Source organism: Salmo trutta, chromosome 26 (genome assembly GCF_901001165.1).
Source record: "Salmo trutta chromosome 26, fSalTru1.1, whole genome shotgun sequence".
Classification (NCBI taxonomy): domain Eukaryota; kingdom Metazoa; phylum Chordata; class Actinopteri; order Salmoniformes; family Salmonidae; genus Salmo; species Salmo trutta.
Window position 1 is genome coordinate 17,184,262 of NC_042982.1, and position 15,725 is coordinate 17,199,986.

The following is a 15,725-nucleotide window of genomic DNA, read 5'->3' on the forward strand; positions in this document are numbered from 1 at the left end:
ATCCAAATAGCGGCGTTTTGTTCGTGCGTTCAAGACACTATCCGAAGGGTAAATAAGGGTGACGCGCCCGACGCGTTTCGTGACAAAAAAATTCTAAATATTCCATTACCGTACTTCGAAGCATGTCAACCGCTGTTTAAAATCAATTTTTATGCAATTTTTCTCGTAAAAAAGCGATAATATTCCGACCGGGAGTGGTTGTTTTCGTTCAAAGAGAGAGAAAGTAAACATGGTGTCAGCTCGGGCACTTTAGGGTGTTTTCTATCCAAATCAAACAAGTATATGCATATTCTAGTTACTGGGCAGGAGTAGGAACCAGATTAAATCGGGTACGTTTTTATCCGGCCGTGCAAATACTACCCCCTAGCCCCAACAGGTTAACAGCCAAAGAGATGTGTTTATTGGAGTCGTGCTTTGTGGTGGGTGTTTCTTGTGTGTGTCTTTGCAAGTGGGAAGTGTCTGTACATCCAAAACAGTAACACATTTATAAGCTGTGTTCGAATACTCATACTAACCGTACTACCCGTACTATTTGTGATGTGAATTGAGTATATAGTGCGCTTATTGGTCAAAGTATGGATATAGTTAGTATGCCTAAAGTTCCCAGATGTTGTAATAAATTCACCAAAATATGAAGTATACACACAGAGGACACTATTTCCGTACTTTAGGGCACAAAATGCAATTCTTCAGGAAATGGTTGTGGCTTCACATTGTTTTCAGATCTGAAGAAAATAGTGGAACATTTGCAGCCGAAGTACAACGAGAGCGGATACAAATTCATTGCTTTAACAAATTTTGACAAATGTTAAGAAAATGTTTTTTCAAATAAGCTACCTTACATTTTATGTTGGCTGACAATTTGTTAGCTACTGTGTCCTAACGAATCATCTAGCATATTATTACAGCAGTATGTACCAGTATGTTAGCTAGCCTGTTAGGGACTCCTTCCCGTTCTTATCCCGTTAACGGGATTGATTTTAACAACAGCCAGTGGAAAATCAGAGCGCCAAATTCAAAACAGCTAAAATCTCATAATTCCATTTTCTCAAACAATCAACTATTTTACACCATTTTAAAGATACACTTGTCGTAAATCCAACCACATTGTCCGATTTCAAAAAGGCTTTATGGCGAAAGCATAAAATTAGATTATGTTAGGAGAGTACATTGACAAAAATAAATCACACAGCCATTTTCCAAGCAACTAGATGCATCACAAAAACCCAAAACACAGCTAAATGATGCACTAACCTTTGACGATCTTCATCAGATGACACTCCTAGGACATTATGTTACACAATACATGTGTGTTTTGCTCAATAAAGTTCATATTTATATCCAAAAACAGCATTTTACATTGCCGCATAATGTTGAGAAATGTTTCCCCTCCAAACCTACCGATGAATCAGCACAATGAGCACACATATTACAGAAATACTCATCAAAATGTTTGATCAATATAGAAGTGTTATGCACAGAATTATAGATACACTTCTCCTAAATGTAATCGCATTGTCAGATTTCAAAAAAGGTTCACGGTGAAAGCACAATTTGCAATAATCTGAGTACAGCCCAGATGACACTAACAACTAGCAAACAGAAACCCGTCATCTTGGAGTCAATAAAACTTACAAATTACATTATAAATATTCACTTACCTTTGATTATCTTCATCAGAAGGCACTCCCAGGAACCCCAGCTCCACAATAAATGTTCGATAAAGTTCATTTATATGTCCAAATAATCCATTTTGTTCGCGTGTTAGGTTCACTATCCAAATTCACAATGCGCATGCTTACTTAGTCCAGATGAAAAGTCAAAAAAGTTATACTACAGTTTGTAGAAACATGTCAAACGATGTATAGAATCAATCTTTAGGTTGTTTTTATCATATATCTTGAATAAAATTCCAACCGGACCTATACGTTCTCTTTAGCAATGAATATAAACTCAGCTCGCTCCGAAGTCATTGCGCGTGACTGAGCCCATGCCCTATAATGGGACACCTACTTCCTAGGGCTGAAATTCCCATCAAATTCACCATAGAATCCTCAAACACCATTCTAAAGACTGCTGACATCTAGTGGAAGCTTTAGGAAGTGCAACATGAACCCTAACTCACTGTATACAGTCAAGGCAATCACTTGAAAAAACTACAACCAGACTTTCCACTTCCTGCTTGGAATTGTCTCAGGTTTTTGCCTGCCATATGAGTTATTTTATACTCACAGACACCATTCAAACAGTTTTAGAAACTTCAGAGTGTTTTCTATTCCAAATCTACTAATAATATGCATATTCTAGTTTCTGGGCCAGAGTAGTAACCTGTTCAAATTGGGTACGTTTTTCATCCGGCCGTGAAAATACTGCCCCCTAGCCCCAAGAGGCTAGCTCCCTAAATTCCGTTGGCTACTTATACATCAAACTTGCCAGTATATTAACTATAGGTGTCACGACTTCCACCGAAGGTGGCTCCTCTCCCTGTTCAGGCGGTGCTCGGCGGTCGTTGTCGCCGGCCTACTAGCTGCCACCGATCCATTTTTCCTTTTCGTTTGTGTCTGTCTGTTTTGGTTACACCTGTGTCCTATTAGTTAATTTTGGTGGGTTGCCTGCTATTCCACTGCCTGCTATTCTTTGTGCGGGATTATTTGCTGTTGTTGCTCTGCTAGGGGTGCGTGTTTGCGGCACAGGTTTTTTTTCCTCACGGTCGTGTTGTACCGTTTGTAGGAGTAGAGGTTTCTCCTCCGTGTGTTACGTTTATTTCCCTGTGTGTGGCGACTTCGTTGGGTGTTTCCCCACCTGTTGTTGTCTTGTTTTGGGACGTTCAATAAACGATTGTGCTACTGGAAATTCCTTGCTCTCCTGCTCCTGACTCCTGCACCTACCTCTTCTTAGGAGGCACCTAAGAGAATCCCAAAAAACTATCATGGAGTCAGCAGGAGCTGACGTGTCTCCACTTCCACACCACAGTTCTCCACCATCTGGGGACCGCCATGGATCAAGTGATGGCCTCCCTACCCCTCCACCAGCCACACTCCAACCAGCACCACCACCTTCTCTGACGTCGTCTGGCCCCAGCGGTATTCGGCTCGCGCTCCTGAGGGAGTACGATGGGATGGCTGCCTGGTGCAAGGGGTTACTGCTCCAGCTGGATCTTTACCTGGCAACCGTTCACCCGGCTCCTTCGGGAGGTGAGAGCATGAACGACCTCGTCTCCTGCCTGTCAGGCAAAGCTCTGGAGTGGGCCAACGCGTTCTGGGATGGACCAGACTCGGCGAGAGACCACTACCCAGAGTTCACCCGCCGCTTCCGGGCCGTGTTCGACCATCCACCTGAGGATCGAGCGGTGGGTGAACGTCTGTTCTATTTACGGCAGGAGACAAGGAGCACACAGGACTTCGCTCTGGAGTTCAGGACCTTGGCCACTGGCGCGGGGTGGAACGACAGGGCCCTGATTGACCACTATCGGTGCAGTTTAGATGAGGACGTCCGCAGGGAGTTAGCATGCAGAGACACAACCCTCACCCTGGACCAGCTAGAGGACATGTCCATAAGGTTGGACAAATTGCTGGCTACGGGCGGGCGTCCGGATCGGGTCCTGTTTGTTTCACCCCCAGCGCCTCCGCTCCAACACCCATGGAGTTAGGGGCCGCTGCAGCAAGGGTGATTGGAGGATGAGCTGCTTCCTGCACTAGGTGTGGTTGGAGAGGGCACACTGCCGACCGGTGCTGGAGGGGCTCGTCTGGGAGTATAGACGGCAGGCCGATCACTGTTCGGACACCCCAGGTGAGTCAGCACCAGGCTCACCCAGAGACACTTGTTGGTCACATGTGTTGATTTCTTTCCCTGAGTTTTCCCCCCATTCCCAGCATAAGGCGCTAGTAGATTCAGGCGCAGCGGGGAATTTTATGGACTGCGGTTTCGCACATAGGTTAAGGATTCCCCTGGTTCAGATGGACAAACTCTTCTCCGTGCACTCCCTAGATAGTCGACCATTAGGGTCAGGGGTGGTCAGGGAGGCCACGGCTCCACTGGACATGGTTACGCAGGGGGGTCATGAGGAGAGATATAGTCTCTTCCTCATTGATTCTCCTGCATTTCCAGTGGTGCTGGGGATTCCCTGGTTGGCCTTTCACAACCCCACTATTTCGGTGCAACAGAGGGCTCTAAAGGGGTGGTCAGAGGAGTGCTCAGGTAGGTGAGTGGGAGTTTCCATCGGTGCAACGACGGTGGAGAGTCCAGACCAAATCTCCACCGTGCGCTTTCCCCCCGAATTTGCCGATTTGGCTATCGCTTTCTGTAAAAAGAGGGCGACCCAATTACCACCCCATCGACGAGGGGATTGTGCGATAAACCTCCTGGTAAATGCCGCACTGCCCCGGAGTAACGTGTATCCCCTGTCACAGGAGGAGACGGTGGCTATGGAAACATATGTCTCTGAATCTCTGAGGCAGGGGTACATTCGGCCCTCCACGTCACCCGCCTCCTCGAGTTTCTTTTTTGTGAAGAAGAAGGAGGGAGGTCTGTGTCCGTGCATTGACTATAGAGGTCAAAATTCCATTACGGTGGGGTACAGTTAACCGCTACCTCTCATCGCCACGGTGATTGAGTAATTTCACGGAGCACGCTTCTTCACAAAACTGGATCTCAGGAGGGCGTATAACTTGGTGCGTATCCGGGAGGGAGATGAGTGGAAGACAGCATTTAGTACCACATCCGGCCATTATGAGTACCTCGTCATGCCGTATGGGTTGAAGAATGCTCCAGCCGTCTTCCAATCCTTTGTAGACTGTTGGAGCATGACCTGTACGTCAAGGCTGAGAAATGCGTGTTCTCCCAACAGGCCGTCTCCTTCCTGGGGTATCGCATTTCCACATCAGGGTTGGTGATGGAGTGTGACCGCATTGCTGCTGTGCGTAATTGGCCGACTCCCACCACGGTAAAGGAGGTGCAGCGGTTTTTAGGATTTGCCAATTACTACCGGAGGTTTATCCGGGGTTTTGCGGAGGTGGCTGGTCCCATTACCTCACTGCTGAAGGGGGGACCGGTGCGTCTGCGGTGGTCGGCTGAGGCGGACAGAGCGTTTTGTTGCTTGAAGAATCTGTTTACCTCGGCTCCCGTGTTGGCTCATCCGGATCCCTCTTTAGCATTCGTGGTGGAGGTGGAGGCATTCGAGGCTGGGATTGGAGCCGTGCTCTCACAGCGCTCGGGCGCGCCACCGAAGCTTTCTTTTCGAGGAAGCTCAGCTCGACGGAGCGTAACTATGACGTGGGGGACCGGGATTTGCTGGCTGTCGTAAAAGCTCTGAAGGTGTGGAGACATTGGCTTGAGGGGGCTCAACACCCTTTCCTCATCTGGACTGACCACCGTAATCTGGAGTACATCCGGGTGGCGAGGAGACTGAACCCTCCCCAGGCAAGGTGGGCTATGTTTTTTACCCGATTCAGATTTACGATCTTGTATAGACCAGGTTCCCAGAACGCTAAGGCAGACGCACTGTCCCGTCTGTATGATACAGAGGAGCGGTTCATCGATCCCACCCCCATACTTCCGGCCTCGTGTCTGGTGGCACCGGTGGTGTGGGAGGTGGACGCGGACATCGAGCGGGCATCTCAGTCAGAGCCTACTCCACCTCAGTGTCCAGCTGGACGTAAGTACGTCCCGCTTGGTGTTCGCGACAGGTTGATTCGGTGGGCTCACACGTTACCCTCCTCTGGTCATCCGGGTATCGATAGGACGGTGCGAAGCTTTAGGGGGAAGTACTGGTGGGCCACTTTAGCTAAAGACGTGAGGGTTTATGTCTCCTCCTGTTCGGTGTGCGCTCAGAGCAAGGCTCATAGGCACCTGCCCAGAGGGAAGTTACAACCCCTCCCCGTTCCACAGCGGCCTTGGTCACACCTGTCAGTGGACTTCCTGACCAATCTTCCTCCGTCCCAGGGAAACACCACAATCTTGGTTGTTGTGGATCGGTTTTCTAAGTCCTGTCGTCTCCTCCCTTTGCCCAGTCTCCCTATGGCCCTACAGACAGAGGCCCTGTTTACACAACGGGGTGCCTGAGGACATAGTTTCTGATCGGGGTCCCCAGTTCACGGCCTGGGTTTGGAAGGCATTTATGGAGCGTCTGGGGGTCTCGGTCAGCCTGACCTCGGGTTTTCACCCCGAGAGTAATGGGCAGGTGGAGAGAGTAAACCAGGATGTGGGTAGGTTTCTGTGGTCGTATTGCCAGGACCGGCCAGGGGAGTGGGCGAGGTACGTTCCATAGGCAGAGATGGCCCAGAACTCCCTCCGCCACTCCTCAACTAACCTTTCACCCTTCCAGTGAGTGTTGGGGTATCAGCCGGTCCTGGTACCGTGGCATCAGAGCCAGACCGAGGCTCCGGTGGTGAAGGAATGGGTGAAGTGCTCGAGGCCGTCCACGGGTACCTGAAATGGGCCGAAGGGCGGCAGAAGGCGAGTGCTGAACACCACCGCAGTGAGGCCCCGGGATTCGCACCAGGGGACCAGGCCTGGTTCTCGACCCGAAACCTGCCCCTCCGCCTGCCCTGCCGGAAGCTGGGCCCGCAGTTTGTGGGGCCATTTAAAGTCCTGAGGAGAATAAACAAGGTGTGTTATAGATTACAGCTCCCCCTTATTACCGTATTAACCCCTCGTTTCATGTGTCTCCCCTCAGGCCGGTGGTAGCTGGTCCGCTTCAAGAAGCTGAGGTACGGGAGGTCCCTCCGCCCCCCCTGGACATCGAGGGGGCCCCGGCATATGCAGTGCAATCCATACTGGATTCCAGGTGTCGGGTGAGGGGCCTGCAGTACCTCGTGCATTGGGAGGGGTACGGTCCGGAGGAGAGATGCTGGGTGCCGGTGGAGGACGTCTTGGACCCATCTATGGGTCGTCCTCGAGGCCAGCGTCGGCGCGCTGCTGGAGCTGTGCGTCGGGGGGGGGAGGGGGGTACTGTCACGACTTCCACCGAAGATGGCTTCTCTCCCTGTTCGGCCGGTGCTCAGCGGTCGTCGTCGCCGGCCTACTAGCTGCCACCGATCTATTTTTCCTTTTTGTTTGTGTGTCTGTTTTGGTTACACCTGTGTCCTATTAGTTCATTTCGGTGGGTTTATTAAACTCCGCTGCCTGCTATTCTTTGTGCGGGATTATTTGCTGTTGTTGCTCTGCTAGGGGTGCGTGTTTGTGCCACAGGGTTTTTTTTCCCTCACGGTCGTGTTGTACCATTTGTAGTGTATTTAGGAGTAGAGGTTTCTCCTCTGTGTGTTACATTTATTTCCCTGTGTGTGGTGACTTCGTTGGTTGTGTTTCCCCACCTGTTGTTGTCGTGTTTTGGGATGTTCAATAAACGATTGTGCTACTGTAAATTCCTTGCTCTCCTGCTCCTGACTCCTGCACCTACCCCTTCTTAGGAGGCACCTAACAATAGGCTAACTAATACCCAATGTTTATTGACTTCATTATTCCTGTCATTCTTAGCTTAGCTAAATGGTATAGTTGTTGTGCGTTCTCAATGGACATCCGGCTGCTTTTGTAAATTCGCTCTGGCTATCTACTCAGATTTCAGAGCATTCTCGTCTGACTATACCAGAGCGCAGAATAATGAATTTACGAGCGCCTAACACCACTTCAATTTGGCCGGTGTCAGTAAAACGTCAGCATAAAAATCGTAATTAAATTGTTGCCAGCAGCACAGTTACAGTCACCAACCCTCTGGATAACATGAAAACTGCCTAACCAGCTTTGCTTGGGCGGGTAAAATGGTCAGAGTGGTCTCATTTGTGTCTGGAAGTAGCTAGCAAGATAGCCAATGCTAGCTTGGGTGCTTGACTGCCGTTGTAAGGTCAGAATGCTCAGTATGTGCCCCCCGAGAGCGAAACGCTCTGAATTTACAAACGGACAATCTGACAATGCTCTGAATTTACGAGCTTACTCTGGCACTCCAGATTGAATTTAAGAACACACCCGAAGTCGTAAAATGTCTAACTGGTAATTTGTTATGCCATCTAGCTAGCAAGAGGTTTGCATAACAACAGCATCAACTTCAGACAGCGAAGAGGTAGTACGCTCAACTCAAAGAATACTGTTTGTTTACAGTATACTAAAATAAACGTATAGTTTGTAGTATATACTCATTAAGTATGTAGTATATAGTATGTTACTGTGGGTAGTCGAACACAGCTATAGTCACAGGATGACATTCATTGTCTGAGTCTTGTCCTGGAGGCAGAACTGAGCACTTACAGTGGGGGAAAAAGTATTTGATCGCCTGCTGATTTTGTACGTTTGCCCACTGACAAAGAAAGGATCAGTCTAAAATGTTAATGGTAGATTTATTTGAATAGTGACAATTGCAGTACACTGACAATTGCAGTATACTGACAATCGAGATGTACAAACTATGGCATAAGGGAACGACAAGCGGATAAGAGGCAGTCCGGAATTTCGATTAAGACATTAATGAGCGAGCTAGGACGGATGTAGTCAATATAACTATTTGTTCACCACTTTCGAAATGTACAATAACAGAATTCAGAACATGGGCCATTTTGACAGTGTTTTCCCTGTATACCAAGTCAGAACTGTAGGATAAATAAAGGGGGCATATAAGCAGACAATGAAAGCCCTTATTTCTCTTAAACACATTATAGGCTGCATGTGCACCACCAAGTCAGAACAGTAGGTGAAATTAAGAAGACTAAATATAAATGTCTTTAAAACTGAATAAAAACTAGTAAATCAAATCTGAAAATAAACTGAATTTCAAATAAAAAAATACTAATAGAAATAAAAACAAACTAATAAAATAGATGAAATTATTAGGGTGAGGCACATGTGCTAATAACAGCTTACTACACAACATACATGTAGTATTACTTTCTTAGCTACAGTATACATATCTCCCTGCCATATTGCATAAGTTATGCAGTAACATACAGTACATTTTAGACTCACCTTGTTGTGCTGTGCTCACTTGAACAGGTAGGTGGCGCTGCGGTCCTTTGTGGGCAAATTTTGTCATCAAACTTTGTCTTCAAAGTCTGCCATTCTCTGGATTTATGGTGCTTTCAAGACAAATGGTAACTCTGAAAAAAACAAGGTCGAATCATGATGACGTCAGTGATCTTCAGGTAGTAGCTGTAGAAAGAGGCATGAGTTATGGATTTACAATTCCGAGTTTGATGACCGTTCAAAACGTAATTTCCCAGTCGGAGATAATTTTTTCACAAGTTCCCAATGTTGAATGTTTATAATTTTAAGCTTAATCCCAGACTTGGGACCATACAGCCACTCCACTGAATAGCAGGCTAGTGATTGCTTTGTAATGCTTGCAGTTAGCCACTGATTCCTTCCAAACCCATCATTGTTGAATTAGCGATTTCCAACTTGTTGTGTAATGTTTGTGTCCAATGGCCGATGTGCACCGATACATTTTATCTATAATTTCTCTTCATTATTTCTCTTCATATGACAAGGATTAAAAAGGATTTGACAGTTGATTGTTGACTTGATTCATGATGATGATGACACGATCAGTCCAGTCAAAGCTACTGTTGATATAACGTGATTTGACGTAATTTTATCTGTGGCCAATGACCTTGAGCCTTCTTGGATGGGCACTTCTAATGTAACTCTATGGCAGCACCCAAGGGACTTGAATTTTTGAGTTGTACCCTTAGAGTTGGCGGTGACGTAGTGTCCCCATGAGTGACAGACCACTGAGTCAATCACGGCGCAATTAGAGGACATTACCAACACCTGCGCTCTGTATTTTCCGCAGGCTGCCCCACCACCACAGAAAGCACTGAGCTAGGCTGAAACACCTGCATTTTGGAGCTGCCTTACTCAAGAAAGCAAAACAAAGACCATGTTTGTATGCAGCGTTATTACCTCAATTATTTTTTTTACATTGTTTGCAAACTGATATGTGACACGTATTAATGCAAAAATAACATGCAAAATAACATGCAAAACATGCCCTGAATGACGGGTCGCTACTGGGCTTTAGGGTTAGCAGTGTGGTTAAGGTTAGGTTTAAAATCAGATTTGGACTTTTTGGCTAAGTCAGCTAGTGACCACTCTGCAGAGCTGCCTCCAGATGAAGATTCAAGATTCACGTTATAGTCACTCACTTCTCTACATAACTTGAAAACAAGTTTTACCAGCTCTGCTATGGTGACTAAAATGTTGAAAGTGAGTTCTCTCATTTGTGTCACTGTGACTTATCTCGTTCATCTTCCAAATGTTATAACAGGAATGGCCAATCCTCTTCCTGGTGAGACACTGGGTAACCTAACATATACTGTAGACTTTTTGACCAACAATATGCAAAGCTACTCTGTCAAGTCTGCTTTATTCTTAATACTCTCAGAAAATAAATTATGTCAATGATGCTTGTGGGGACAATACTCTATAATAATATTCTGACAATTAGAAATGATGTATTGTTACTGTCTTATAGGTAATGTATAGCTTCAGGCAGTAACAGAAACAGAGCAACTCCCAAATATGAGGGACTAACCTCCAAATAGGCGGAGTTAAATGATTTACACTTGTGATTGGACAAACCTTGTATCTTTAGTTGGATTGACATATTGACTAGCCAACCATTGATTGTAGCTTTGCTGGCCCTTCCCTCTGTGATAAAGTAGTGGTAGTGTTGTAATTTTTTCAATTAGGCTAAGAGGATGAAAACTAGCTTCTATACAGAGCTTCATTTTGCAGTATCGCGGTCAACGGAAGTGCAACGTTCGTTAAACTAGTTTTAACTATTTGATTTCAGTGCCAGGGTAGCTATGTTTGTTTTACAACAATATATGTTTTGCAACAAAGGTATCACATAAAAGTGAAAAAAAAGTTTTCCAGTTATCTGCATTGAATTTCTTGTTAAAGTATTCAGCCATCGCTGGGGGAATTAGCCTCGAATTGATCGATCCTCCAACAAAGACTTCATTCTTTATGTAAAATGCTCACCTGCCATGCATGACTACCGTGTTCACCATGTTTGAAAGTGTAAATTTGTCTTGTGGAGGCAGTGTGGCTTTGAGAAAATATGTTTATTGTGAATGTCAAATAGCATGTTAGTAGACAGCCAATGAGATGTGTGTGTTGAAGGAATGCTTTGATGTGGGTGTGTCTTGTGTGTGTCTTTGCAAGTGGGAAGTGTTTGTACCTGCAAAACAGTAATGGTTGTAGTCACTAAGCTGTCTAGATAACTTGAAAACTAGTCTAACCAGCTTGGCTACTGCGACTAAAATGGTCCGAGTGAGATGTTCTCTCATTTGTGTCACCCTGACCTAACGTATCAGGCGTAAAAAAAAACATCTGTGTGTCATTTCTTTGTTTCTGGTACTGATGAGAGAAAAAAACACTGTTGGGATGTTGTCTTCTGCACTGTTCAACCAATCCGGTAAATGTGGAGGATGAGTTAAGATGGCTGGAACACAGGCTCTTTCAATTTCCCCTTAAAAAACTGGATGCATCCACTTTTTTCCACCTGCAGAGGGTGGTGCCTCTCAGACTTATCTGCTTAGCTTCCAAATGTTTAAACAGGAAAAGCCAATCCTTCTCTTGGTGAGCCATTGGGTAGCCTACCTTATACACTTTTGTTCCAGCCCTGCTCGAACACACCTGATCCTACTAATTATCTGCTCATCTTGACTTTGATTAGCTGAATCAGGTGTGTTAGAGCAGGTCTGTAACAAAAGACTACCTAGGCTACCCAGTAGCCCTACAGGAGGATATTTTGATTTGCTGATGATAAAATAATATATTAAAACTTTCTAAGGTTCATTATAATAATAAAAGCAAAACATATTGATGATGGTCTTCCAGGAGTGTAAAACAATGTTCTGCCCTTATTTCTACATTGTGAATACAGTACAATTACAGTACAACCATCACAACTACTCAGAGGCCTGGAAAGAGGTAGAAGTGCGTTGTTAGAGTTGCTCTGTCTTTGGTAGGTGTCTTCAAAGCGACCCATGACCTGTATGGAACAAAATACAAACACGTTGTGGCTCAAAGTAAATCAAAGCTGATACATTTTTCCAGGCAGCAGAATGCAATGAGGAAAGAGCATTGATAACTGTTCGGTTCCCAGATACTTGCCTTCTTGAACAATTCTCATATGATCATCACGTTTTGTCATGGTCAAAACATATTGATGCAACAGTAGCTAAGATGGGGAGAGGTCTGTCTGTAATAAAGTACTACTCTGCTTTCTTGACATCGCTGTCAACAAAACAAGTTTTACAGGCCCTAGTTTTGTTGCACCCGGACTACTACCCAGTCATCGGGTCAAGTGCCACAAAGAGGGACATAGGCAAATTACATTTGGCCCAGAACAGAGCAGTACGGCTGGCCCTTGAATGTACATGGAGCGCTAACATCAATGACATGCATGTCAATCTCTCCTGGCTCAAAGTAGAGGAGAGATTGACAGCATCACTTCTTGCCTTTGTAAGAGGTATTGACATGTTGAAAGCACCATGCTATCTTGCGCTCAGACACTGATGCATACCCCACAAGACATGCCACCAGGGGTCTCTTCACAGTCCAAAAGTCCAGAACAGACTCAGGGAAACACACTGTAGTACATAGTCATGACTACATGGAACTCTACTTTTTCATAATTTCAATACGTTTCTGCTTTAATTTCCAACATTTTGGTAGGCTATTTGTTAGCCAACTTGTCTATAATTAGATACATGCAGCTTCTCTTCTGCCATATCTTTCCCTTGACGACTAAGTAAAGCTTTCTCTGTCAACTCTGGTTCCTTCGCAGAGCCAAGACATTTAGGGACTGGGGAGAAAATGCAATAACAAAAATAAAACTGGAAAGACTTTCTGTGCAACATTTTAAAATGACATCATTTTGACCTGTTAAAAGGAAATAGAAAGCTATGAAAATGACCCAACATGTTACTGGTTGAAATACTATCAGCTTTATGATGCTGATAAAGATAGCACCTCTATACAGACAGTATCTAACTGTGAATTCGCATTCTCTCAAGATGCTGAAAGACATCAATTATATTTCTCCACTCCTGTTCCCGAGTCCAAATTTGGCCTACATTTGGCGTATAATTTTACTGCAAGGAATGCTTAATTCTGCAGGAGTTAATATTAAGGCCATGTGAGAGGTTCTATACCTACAGTCTGTGTCCAGATTTCAGTTTCTTTTTAACCCATCTGAACAGTAGGCTACAGTTCTCTTGACGTGCCATAGGCCTATTTGAAGTCCTGTCCTGTGACTTTTCTAATTGTATCATCCTCTTTTACCACATTACCACATTTTTCCCAAACTACTTTTCTGGGCCTCCCTTCGCTTGATTTTTAACTCTTCATTCAATAAGAGAAAGCTGCAAAACTCTGACATTCTCCTTTTTTTTGCCTCCATGGATCGACATGAACTTTCTCTGCCCGTTCCCAAAAGCATTTAGTGACTGGCATGTAGGCTATTTGGCACACCTACAGTTTGGCCCTAAAGCTTAGGTTTACACCCTAATGCGATATAGCCTAAAATAATGAAACAAAAACCTCAATGTAGCTTATAGATGTATATAAATTGTGGAAGAATTATACTTTTTTATGTTTTAAGGTAGGCTATTGTTTTCTCTTTGTTCAACCCAAATTCAAGCCTGATGCTACCTGAGCCAGATGACCCATACATTTAAGATATCCTATATTAAAATACGATTAATTAGCCCGAGCCCAAGCCCAAGCCCAAATAAGGCCAAATGATTGTGCCATTATCCAATACATATATGATATAGGCTACTGCACATTACGGACGACAGCAAAATATAAAAGCCCATAGATGTAGCTAGATATATGCTCTCTTGGGTAAATAAATGAAACTAGTTCCAGTAGGGCAGTGGTTCCCAAACTTTTTATAGTCCCATACCCATTCAAACACCAGGGTCAGTGTGATATGTAAATGTTGTTTTTTGCGATCATTGTAAGCCTGCCACACACACACACTATACAATACATTCATTAAACATGAGAATGAGTGTGAGTTTTTGTGACAAATTTTGCTCTTTATTTATCCATCTTACATATAAAACCTTATTCACAATTTTTTATGAACAAATAACTCACCACAGGTTAATGAGAAGGGTGTGCTATGATTATTATTATTTGACCATGCTGGTCATTTATGAACATTTTAACATCTTGACCATGTTCTGTTCTAATATCCACCTGGCACAGCCAGAAGAGGACTGGCCACCCCTCATAGCCTGGTTCCTCTCTAGGTTTCTTCCTAGGTTTTTTGCCTTTCTAGGGAGTTTTTCCTAGGGAGTTTTTCCTAGCCACCGTGCTTCTTTCACATGCATTGCTTGCTGTTTGGGGTTTTAGGCTGGGTTTCTGTACAGCACTTTGAGATTTCAGCTGATGTACGAAGGGCTATATAAATACATTTGATTTGATTTGATTTGTGCTGGAAAGGATACACGTAACTCTGCAATGTTGGGTTGTAGTGGAGAGACCCTCAGTCTTAAATCATTTTCCACATGCAGTCTGGGCCTGTATTTAGTTTACATGCTAGTGAGGGCCGAGAATCCATTCTCACATAGGTACGTGGTTGCAAAGGGCATCAATGTCTTAACAGCGTGATTTGCAAAGGCAGGATACTCTGAGCGGAGCCCAAACCAGAAGTCTGGCAGTGGCTTCTGATTAAATTACATTTTCACAGAACTGCTTGTTGCAATTTCTATGAGGCTGGAGGCAGGGCATGAAAGGGATAACGAATCCAGTTGTTGTGTCGTCCGTTTCGGGAAAGTACCTGCGTAATTGCGTACCCTGCTCACTCAGGTGCTTTATTATACCGAATTTGACATTTTCCGTAAGCTTGAACTCATTTTCCCAGAAAATTTTCCCAGTGCAGAGACCCTCAGTCTTAAATCATTTTCCACATGCAGTCTGGGCCTCTATTTAGTTTACATGCTAGTGAGGGCCGAGAATCCATTCTCACATAGGTACGTGGTTGTGTAACAGTGTAGGTTCCGTCCCTCTCTTCGCCGCAACCCGGGCTCAAACCAGGGACCCTTGCACACATCAACAACTGACACCCACCGAAGCATCGTTACCCATCCCGCCACAAGAGCCACGGCCCTTGCAACGCAAGGGGAAACCCTACTTCAAGTCTCAGAGCGAGTGACGTCACTGATTGAAACGCTATTAGCGCGCACCACCGCTAACTAACTAGCCATTTCACATCGGTTACACTCACCCCCCTTTTGACCTCCTCCTTTTCCGCAGCAACCAATGATCCGGGTCACGGCACCAATGTAACAGTGTAGGTTCCGTCCCTCTCTTCGCCACAACCCGGGCTCGAACCAGGGACCCTTGCACACATCAACAACAGACACCCACCGAAGCATCGTTACCCATCGCACCACAAGAGCCACGGCCCTTGCAACGCAAGGGGAAACCCTACTTCAAGTCTCAGAGCGAGTGACGTCACTGATTGAAACGCTATTAGCGCGCACCACCGCTAACTAACTAGCCATTTCACATCGGTTACACTTGCAAAGGGCATCAATGTCTTAACAGCGTGATTTGCAAAGGCAGGATACTCTGAGCGGAGCCCAAACCGGAAGTCTGGCAGTGGCTTCTGATTAAATTACATTTTCACAGAACTGCTTGTTGCAATTTCTATGAGGCTGGAGGCAGGGCATGAAAGGGATAACAAATCCAGTTGTTGTGTCGTCCGTTTCGGGAAA